At 40.7% G+C, this 10,047-nt stretch overlaps 1 pseudogene; it reads right to left on the bottom strand.

The window, feature by feature from the left end:
* Positions 1-8,792: 8,792 nt before the first annotated feature.
* Positions 8,793-9,074, bottom strand: LOC102888834 (annotated as a pseudogene).
* Positions 9,075-10,047: the final 973 nt, after the last annotated feature.

Below are 10,047 nucleotides of genomic sequence, written 5' to 3'. Positions count from 1 at the left end.
ACTATCCTGCCTTTTTTTCACTCCCGAGTAGTTCTGAAAGCTCTCCCTCAGCAAATCACTACACAAGAATCCCAGAGTCAGGCTCTGCTACTAGGGAGCCTTCCTGAAGTAATGTGTTCACAGGACACTATTTTTGGAGTGTTTGCTCTAATCCATTGATATTGTTTCCTACCCCATCTGGGCATCATACTATTTTGATTGTTTTAGATTTTTTGGATCTGATCCAATAAGTTGCTGCTCATTTTTTTAATTTAACTTTTAAAAAATTACAGTAAAATGCACATAACATAATATTAATCATTTTAATCATTTGTAAGTGTATAATTCAGTGGCATTAAATAGATTCACAATGCTGTGTTCCCATCACCATTATCTATATCCAAAACTTTTCATTATCCCCAAAAACTCTGTACCCATTAAAAAAAAGCCTCCTTGCCCTCATCCCCCAGCTCCTTGTAACCTCTATTCTGCTTTGTCTCTGTAAATATATTTATTGTAACTACCTCATATAAGTGGAATCATACATAATATTTGTCCAGCTTATCTTGCTAATTATGTTTTCAAGGTCTACCATGTTGTGGCATATGTCAAAATTTCATTCCTTTTTATGGTTGAGTAATATTCCGGTATGCTTATATACCACATTTTGTTTACCCATTGATCTGTTGATGGATACTTGGGTTGTTTCTTCTATCTATGGCTATTGTGAACAGTGCTGCTATGACCTCTTCAGGGAAATAGATGGTGTACAGACTTCTTTTGGAGTCCCTCTTTTCAATTTTGGGGGGCTTATGTAACCCTGCTTTCAGTTTTTTGGGGGTATATAATCAGAAATGAGATTGCTAGATTGTATGGTAATTCCATGTTTAACGTTTTTAAAAACTGTGGTAAAAAATCACATAACATAAAATTTAACATTTTAACCATTTCTAAGTGTATATAGTTTAGTAGTATTAAATCTATTTACATTGTTGCACAACTAATCTTTTAAAAAAATTAATCTTTCGAAACTGAAATTCTATACCCATTGAACAACTCTGTTTCCCCCTCCTCCCAGCCTCTGGCAACCACCACTCTACTTTCTGACTCTATGAATTTGACTTTTCTAGGTACCTCATATAAATAGAACCTGACTGTATTAGTCTTTTTTTGTGACTGGCTTATTTCAATTAGCATAATGTCCTCAAGGCTCATCCATGTTGTGGCATGTGTCAGAATTCCCTTCCTTTTTAAGGCAGCATAATATTCCTACATTTTTAATGAATCGCTAAATTGATTTCCACAGTGGCTGTATCATTTTACCTTTCCACTCAGCAACACACAAGTTTCCAATTCTTCCACATCCTTGCCAACACTTGTTATTTTCCTTTTCCTTTTTCAAATTAATGGATGTGTAGTAGTATCTCATTGTGGTTTTGATTTGAATATCCCTAATGACTAATTATATTACCACTCATTGTTATTTATACTCTCGTTTTTTTTTTTGTTTTTTGTTTGTTTGTTTGTTTTGTTTTGTCTCATTTGGAATTAACTCCTTAAATTTCCCCAAAATTCAAAGTGACTTTTACTGGAGGGCATAACATCTGTAGGGTATTTTGAAGAGATTTAGCAGATTCACAGGGTTGATTTTTATGGCTTTGCCAGGTTTGTGAATGGGCAAGGGGTAATGAGAGCTTTTCCCTTTGCGGTTCCGGTGGTGCAGGCTTTCTGATGAAATATGGCCATTGCTCTACAGTGGTGGTTCTCCAATTTTGGCATGCTCTAGAATCACTGGGGAGCTACTAAAAAACACGGAGGCTGAGGTTTATTTTAGTAGGTGGGCCCTGGGCCTTTGCAGTTTTACCAAGTTCCCAGGTGATTCTGATATCCACCAAAGCGTGGGAACCACTGAGGAATCAATATGTTTGTTTCCAGGTGAAGGGGAAAGTACACGTGCTGGAGATGCCCACCCTGCCGCAAGGCGCTAATACCAGGGAAGCTCGAGGAGATGGGTTTTCAGCCAAGCCCTGAGGTTCTGAGGAGGTTCATTGGCTCCTTCTGCCGGCTAGGGGGCTTTGGAGAATGGACTGGACCAGGACACCTGAAACCCATCTGAGTCACCTGCACTTGCAGGGAGCCCTTGGCAAGTCATGTGCCCTCTTTGCGCACCAGCCCCGCGTCTGTGCAATGGGTGCGCTCTGCTCCTTTGGCTGGTGGAGGATCCCAGGATGTCCCGTAGGCACCAAGCAGGGACCCCTGGTGTGCCGGGAGCCAATCTGCCACTGCTCTGCAAAGTGCTGCTTCGTTGGGATCATATTTGGGATCTGAAGAGGGTTAAGAGCCCTCTCGCCCCTTTCTGGGTTCCTCCTCTCCTGCAGACCCTCGGGACCAGGGTCGGGAACATCAATTCTCCCTTCCACCCTGTCCGTGCCCTTTCTTTGTAAATCTCATTTTTCAGGGTGGGGCGGGAGCGGGGCAACAGCCTTCCGCGTGCTCGCGAGGGGCCCTGGCAGAGAGTCGGGGCGCGGTGAGCACGCACACACTCGGAGGAAACTAGGCACTGGCTGGGGGTTGCGCTCGGCCGCCCACTTCATAGTCGCGACCCTGGCAGTGAGCGTGCGGGTGGCGACCATCTCTGTCTTGGAGACGGGCGCACCTTCCCACAGCCCCGGCAACAGTGCGAGGTTTTGCACTCCCTGATGAACACAGCGGACGTGAAGTTCACCGCCTGCGATGCCAGCAAGCCCCTCTCCTTCCCATCCTGTCTTGCGGTCCTTCCCATTGGCCAAACTCAGCTTGAAGTCAATTGATGCAACCTATACAGAGGAAGAACAGACGGAGAAGAGTGGATTGTGGATCTGGAGGCCAAGTGGAAGTTATCCAATACAGACAGGTGGCTGAAATAAGCAAATAACTATCATATTCTATTTAATGAATGTTACCACTAAATAATTGCAATTATATACATTAAACATATTTGCTTTTTTACTTATATTTCACAAAATGATTTTATTTACTTATGGATCTTTAGGATCATTCCAAGAAAGTTGGCCTTGAAAAGAGCTTAAAGATAGATACCCTCATAGAGTATCCGTTTTAAAGATGTGAACAACAAGCAAAATATTTTGGACAAGGTCTCACACAGATTGTGGCCCACCTGGCAGCCAGACCCCTGGTTCTCTCTCTGTGTTCTTGACTCCTATGCCAGCCCACCTCAGGCCCTCCAAGACTCTGTTTCACAGAGGTGCCAGGCCCTGAGTGCTCATGGCCCAGCTTCCCAGAAAAATCTAGCAATGGCCTTTTTCCTACTTCTCTCTGGGTAGGCCTTTGTGGGGTGGCAGGGTTGTGGGCAGACACCAGATCTTGCAGTCTGGATGCTCTGAGGTCCTGCCCCCCCTTTCTAAACTCCTCAGCACTCTGATTGATCCAGCAAATCCTTGCTGAGCCAGAGGGGGCCACTCTCCTTCTTGCCTGTACCTTTGTTACTGGGAGCCAACAGTGCAGCCCTGATCACACTGTCTTCTGTGACCTGTTGACTCATCCTAGCTCAAGGCTCAGCTCAAATGCACCTTTCTTCCCTCAGTGGGAATAATTGTCACCCTTGGGGCCAATCGGAGTTTGGTAGGGAAGAGGGAGAGGGATGATGGCTCAGGCATGTAGTTAGCATTTTCCCTCAGTTCTTCCTCAAATGACTGGCAGTGAAGAATCACAGGACATTGAAATTTAATAGTTTTATTAAAAGTATATTTTAGAAAGACAAAGAATGCCCCAAAGAAGCACATGAAGAAAGACAAAGTATGCCCCAAGGAGGCACCTGGTCCCAGTGCTGTAATCAATACAAAAAGGTCACAAAAAGAAGACCCAGAAGGGCAAAAGGGGCCCAGAAGTGGAAATGTCTGCCTTATATTAGGATCGAAGTGGGGTGGTTCCAAAGGCATTCCTAGGTGATTGGCAAGTGAGGTCATTTTGATTAACACCTGGCTGCTATATAACTCTGTCTAGTATGCATGTGCTTACCTAGAATTCTACTACCATTAGGATATTGTTTGGGTGGTCTCTAGGCTGGGCCCCTATTCTTTTGTTCAGCCAGAACTCATATCTGACTAGCTACTTAACATAATCATTTCTTGTAATAAATCGAAGCCATTATTTTGTTGTTCGAAGTCATTAGGTGACTGTGTCTCCACCATGAGTTCTTGGAGCTCTGGGAGATACTCTGTCATGTCTTTCTTGTCATCCCCAATAGCTGATCTTGCTTAGACTTGGGAGAGCCTTTGACTTAATTAGCTTAATAGTACTGTATTAAGCTCATGGGAAAAGAGCTGTGTTCCAGAGTGGAACTGGCCTTGATAGAGCAGAGGGAAAGCCCTGGAAAGAGGGGGAGGGTCAGCTTCTGTATTTTAGGAGAGAGTCTCATTCAGGGTTAGGTGAGAGAGCACAGACTTCTCAGACCTGGTTTCAGATAGATGGACAAAGAGGTAACCACCACGGCTGTGCCTAGGAAAGAATGAGCAGGGGTGGGGCTGCCATGATGTATGCAATTTCTGAGCCGGCTGTGGCTTCCTAAACTGTTAGGGACTCATAAGAAACTCTGTAACAGATGTATAGATGCTAACTTTGCAGTCAAGGAGTAAAGTCATCTCTGATGAAACATGTCAAGATCTTGGGGGAAATGGGGGCTACGAGTGACTGAAAAATCATGTTAAATAAGCCTATGATTTGTAATATAACCTACAGAAAGTAAAATTCAAAAGAATTTTCTGAGCTGATGAAGTTATATAGAAACTAGAATGAGAAAGCCTGGGAAGATGGGGATGGGGGATGGAGGGAAAGTGGGGGCTGGACTGGTCATGATGGGTGTCACACGGGCAGAAAACAGATGTCACACTGAAATGGGTAATTTAGAGGAAACCAACGAGGATGGTGCAGTATCCTGGGGCTGGCAAGAGCAGGGAGCTATTAGCACCCCTGGGCCTGAAAGGGCAAGAGTGAGTGGAACCTGGATAGAGTCGCAGTAAAAGAGGGCTACCTTAGGAAGGGATGTAGCAACCAGAGCAATCTGACATGGAGGGAATTACGAGGGCCTCAGCCTCACTCTCCCTCTGCCTGTGCCTACAACTAGAAGCAAAAGAACCTGTTGCTATAGTCCAGAAGTCAACAAAATTATAGCCTGTGGTCCAAATCCATCCTGCTTTTGTATGGCCTGTGAGCTGAGAATGGTTTTGACATTGTTAAAGGTTAGAAAAAATCAAAAGAAGACTATTTCATGACACATGAAAATTATAGGAAATATAAATTTCAGTGTTCATAAATAAAATTTGATTGGAACACAGCCGCACCCATTTATTTGTTTACGTGACTGCTTTTGTATTTCAGACACAGAGTTGACAAGTTGCCAAGGAAACCGTATGGCCCCCAAAGCCTAAAATAACTACTAGCTGGCGTCTTACAGAAAAAGTTTGCTGTAGTTCATCCACTTTCTAGGGCATAGAGTGGATCTAGAAGGGCTGGAGCCATTGGTCACAAAGGCCAAGGAATTCTATCAGGCAGTGTGTGATACTTGCTTTTAGAGCGGCTGTGGTGGGCAGTTCCATACAAGTTACCAGAATCCCACTTACACACTGTGGTCTCACTTTGCTTTTCTACCTCAGGGCTTATAGTGGAGAATTCTCTAACTTGCCCATCTTTTGGTGGGCTCATTCTACAAATAGTTCAAAGGATCCCCAGAGGGACTGAGCTGTTGCCTAAGCAGTAACTAGCTCATGATCTTCTGATAGCTTTGATATCCTTTGATAGCTTTCTTGTCTTCATTGTCTCTCATCCCCTCTTCCTCTCTTCTGTTTCCTGGTATCATCTCTCAAGTACTTTCTTGGATCCTGATCTTACAAGAACCCAAAGTAGAGAAGAGTGTTGCTCTAGTTTAACCCATCAGTCGATTAATTATTTAGAACTGTATTTCTGAACTTCTAACATATGTAAATTTTCTATTTATATTTTTGTTATTGAGCATTGTTTTGTGATCACAGAACATATTCTGTTATTTCAATCCTTTGACATCTGTCAGGACTTGTTTTATGGACCAGCATACAGTCAGTTTTTATAAAAGTTGCTATGTCCTTGAAAGAATGTGAATTTTACAGCTGTTGAGTATAATGTCTTATTTACATATATTTATTTGATCAAGTTAATTGTGTTATTCAAATCTGTATCTTTACTGATTTTTTTCTGATTATCGTATCAATTAGAGAGACATGTATTAAAATCTCCCACTAATGGACATGCCACCCTGAACAAGCCCTGACCCTGCTTAGCTTCCGAGATCTCGTCTGATCTCGGAAGCTAAGCAGGGTCAGGCCTGGTCAGTACTTGAATGGGAGACCACCTAGGAATACCAGGTGCTATAGGCAAAAAAAAAAAAAAAAAAACTCCCACTGAGTTTGTGAATTTATGCATTTTTTCTTATGATGCTCTTAATTTTGTTATATATATATATATATTTTTAAGCCTCTATTTATTAGGTACATGTAAATTTACTTTTTCTTATATTAAAATGCTGTTTTGATTATTGATTGTTATATAACAAATTGCCCCAAAACTTAGTGGCTTATAGCAATATGACATACATTTTGCTTACAAAACTACAATTTGGCCAGGATGCAGTGGGAACAGTTAATCTCTGCTCCACTTGGTATCATCTGGGATGACTCAAAGGCCGAGGGCTGGAATCATCTGAAGGTTCATTTACTCACATTTTTGGTGGTTGAGACTGGTTCTGGGTTGGAATCTAAGCTGAGGCTATTGGTCAGAACACCTACAAATGGCCCTTCCTTGTGGCATGGGCTTCCTCATAACATGCTGGCTTAGTTCCAAAAATGTTCATCCTGAGAGAGAGCCAAACAGAAACTATATTATTGCATTTTATAACCTATTCTCCAAAGTCATGCAGCATCACTTCTGCTACATTTTATTCAGAAAGGCCTGCCTAGGTTCAAGGAGAGGGGAAATAGACTTTAATTCTTAATAAAGAAATGGAAAAAGTTCTGGAAGAGCATGTGGGACCAGAAATATTGCTTTGTCTATTTTTGGAAAAATACAGTCTCTTATATATAGCTATACTAGTTTTCTTTTGGTTGTTTTTAGTATGGTATATTTTTTCTATTCTTCTACTTTCAAGCTTTCTATATCCTTATGTTTTAGATGTGTCTCGTGTAAACAGGATATATTTGGGTTTTTCTTTTTTATTCAGTCTGACAATCTTTGTCTTTAACTGGCACACACATATAAGCCATTTTACATTTAACGTAATTATTGATGTATTTGGGTTTAACTCTACCATCTAACTATATGATTTCTATTTGTCCTGTCTTTTAGTATTTTTTTAAAATCTTTTCTTTTATTCTTTTAGGTTGAGTTTTTTACTAATGTGTTTATGTTTATCTTAGACATTATAGTATGCATCTTTGACTTATCGATGTCTAATATTAATTGAAATTTTACCCTCCTCCCATGAATGCAAGGACCTCACACTATTTTAACTCCATTTACCACCCCTACATACATTTTTGTGCTATTATTGTCATGTATTTTAGTTCTATGTATTTTTTAATCTCACAAGATATTATTGCTGTTGTCTTACACAGTCAATGTTAATTAGAATTATCGAAATATTTATCATTTCATTCTTTTTCATCCTTTTCTGCATCCCCAATCTCTTCTGGAATCATTTCCCTTCTGTCTGAAGAACTCTGCTTAGCTTTTCTTTCAGTGTAGTCTTCTGAAAGTAAATTCTTTTGTTTTTATTTTCCTAAAAATGTGTTCATTTAATCTTCATTCTTGAAATATATTTTTGCTAGGTATAGAATTCTAGTTTTCCTTCATTTCATTGAAGATATAATTTCACTGCCTTTTTGCATTCTGTAGTTGCTTACAGAAATTAGCTGTCAGTCTATCTGTTCCTCTTTGAAGGTATCTGCCCCCCCCACACCTTGATTTTAAGATTTTTTTTTCTTTACTTTTGGTTTTCTGTCATTTCACAATGAAGCATCTAAGTGTAGTTTATTTTAATACTCTGTGATCTAGAAAGGGGGGGCTTGAATCTGTGGATTGATATCTTTCATCACCATTTCTGCATCAGGTTATTGCATTATTTGTTCTGGAAGTATTATCTAGTATCTTTCCAAATATTGCTTTTGTCCCATCCCTTCTTTCTTCTTTTTCTGACATTCCAATTGATTATATGTTAGGTCTTCTCACTGTACCTTCTGTCTCTAGCCTTCTCTTCTGGGTTGCTATCCATTTGTCTCTCTGTAGTTCATTCTGAATGGATTCTTCAAAGCTATCTTTTTTTATTTAGTCTGTTTTTAGGCTCACACCTAGAGTTATTAATATGCGTTAGTATGTTTTCAGTTTCTAAATTTTCCTTTTTTTTTCTCAAAGGAGTGGGACATTTAACAGTCTCTAGAGTGCTCCTGGGTTGGGGATTGCAGAGCCTTTGGCAAAGCCCTGGCTAATGGAAACAATAAAGGTGCCCATCAGCCAGTGCCGAGCAGGGTAGAAGCCACAGGAGCAGGCTGAGGACAGCTAGCACTTGGGTTGTTGTTTAAGACAATTTCTGAGAATATTGGGTAAGGCATGTTGCCTTTGATTGGAGGAGAGGGGGGCTAAAGTTAGATAGAGGAGGAGGAGAAGCTGGGTTTGGGGGAGGCTCCAAGGTCAGGTTAGGAATAACAGGGAGTTGGTCACAAGGTCCTTCATGGCCAGCGATGGCTGGGGGAATGTGATGGAGAAATCTAGTGGACGGGTTTGGGGTTGGTTCAAGCCAGTTTCAGGAACTTCTGCAGTGTGCTCTGTTCCACAGCCTCCACAAAGAGCTCATAGTCCTCACTGTACTGGTCCCCATTGACAATCTAGGGTGGGGTGGCTGTGGGGTTGCCTGCCAAGGCTCGCATCTCATCCCGCAGGGTGTTATCCTGGGAGATGTCCACTAGCTGGCTCTGGATGAGCTTCCCATCCAAGATGTGGGTCACCTTGCTCTGCTGGGACTTACTTGCGCTGGAGCCAGTGACCGATGGGTTGTAGACGTGAAGATCATTCATGCTGCAGGTGAACTGACAGATGGACTGGCAGCTGTTAATTTTTTTTTTTTTTTTAGTTTCTAATTTTTTTACTAAAATTTTTAAGTTCAGTTTTTATCCCCATGACCATAGTAAGATAGTTCTCCCCGCCCCGTTTATGTCTAATAATTCCACTATCTGCAGTGTCTGTGGGTCTCTTTCTATCATCTATTGTTCATTCTTACTCTTGTTATTCTTATTTTATTTCTTCCTATGTCTGATTATTTTTGATTGTATGGGGAAATTGTACTTGAAAAATTTATTGGAGTAATTTTAAGAGAAGGATATCATCTCCTTACAGAAAAAAATTTTATTTACCTTTGCAAATGTATAGGGGCATTAGCAATCCAGGACTACTTTACTCATTTTCGGTGCTTCAGATTTTTCTAAATCATCCAGATTACTTGAAACTGAGCTGAAATACAGGAGAGAGTTACTTACAGTTTACTTGTAATTGTGGGATGCAGGCAATTAGGATTACAATCCTGATCATGGGATGGTTTTCCAGAGTTGCCTCCACCTTGGAAAACCCTAAATTTTAGCTTACATTTCACTAGCTTCCTCAGCCTTTGAGCTACCTCTTCTGATTGACCAAAATGGCCCAAATACTGAGATTTCCTTTCTGGATTTTCACCTTCTCTGGGATATTTCCCTTTGCCAATAATTTGCAAGGTAATTCCTGACTATCTGTCGGCTTTTTAATGTTTTTAGGAAGAAACTTTTTATATTTCATATGAATTTTTTTAGTTGTCTTCAGTGGAAGGTTAATTCTGAATTTTTCAGTTCATTATTTCTGGAAGTGAGAGTTCTTTACTTAGTTTAAATTTGGGTAATATCTGGGTTCTTCTCTAGTGGACTGATGAATGCAGGAAGACTGATAGCACAGATGATCCACAATCATATGTTAGTTTCCAAAAATACAGTGATTTTGAGTGTTTTTTTAAAAAATATAATT

Source organism: Pteropus alecto, unplaced genomic scaffold, assembly GCF_000325575.1.
Source record: "Pteropus alecto unplaced genomic scaffold, ASM32557v1 scaffold155, whole genome shotgun sequence".
NCBI lineage: Eukaryota > Metazoa > Chordata > Mammalia > Chiroptera > Pteropodidae > Pteropus > Pteropus alecto.
Note: the sequence above shows the minus strand (reverse complement) of the source record. Positions and strands in the feature narration are given on the sequence as shown.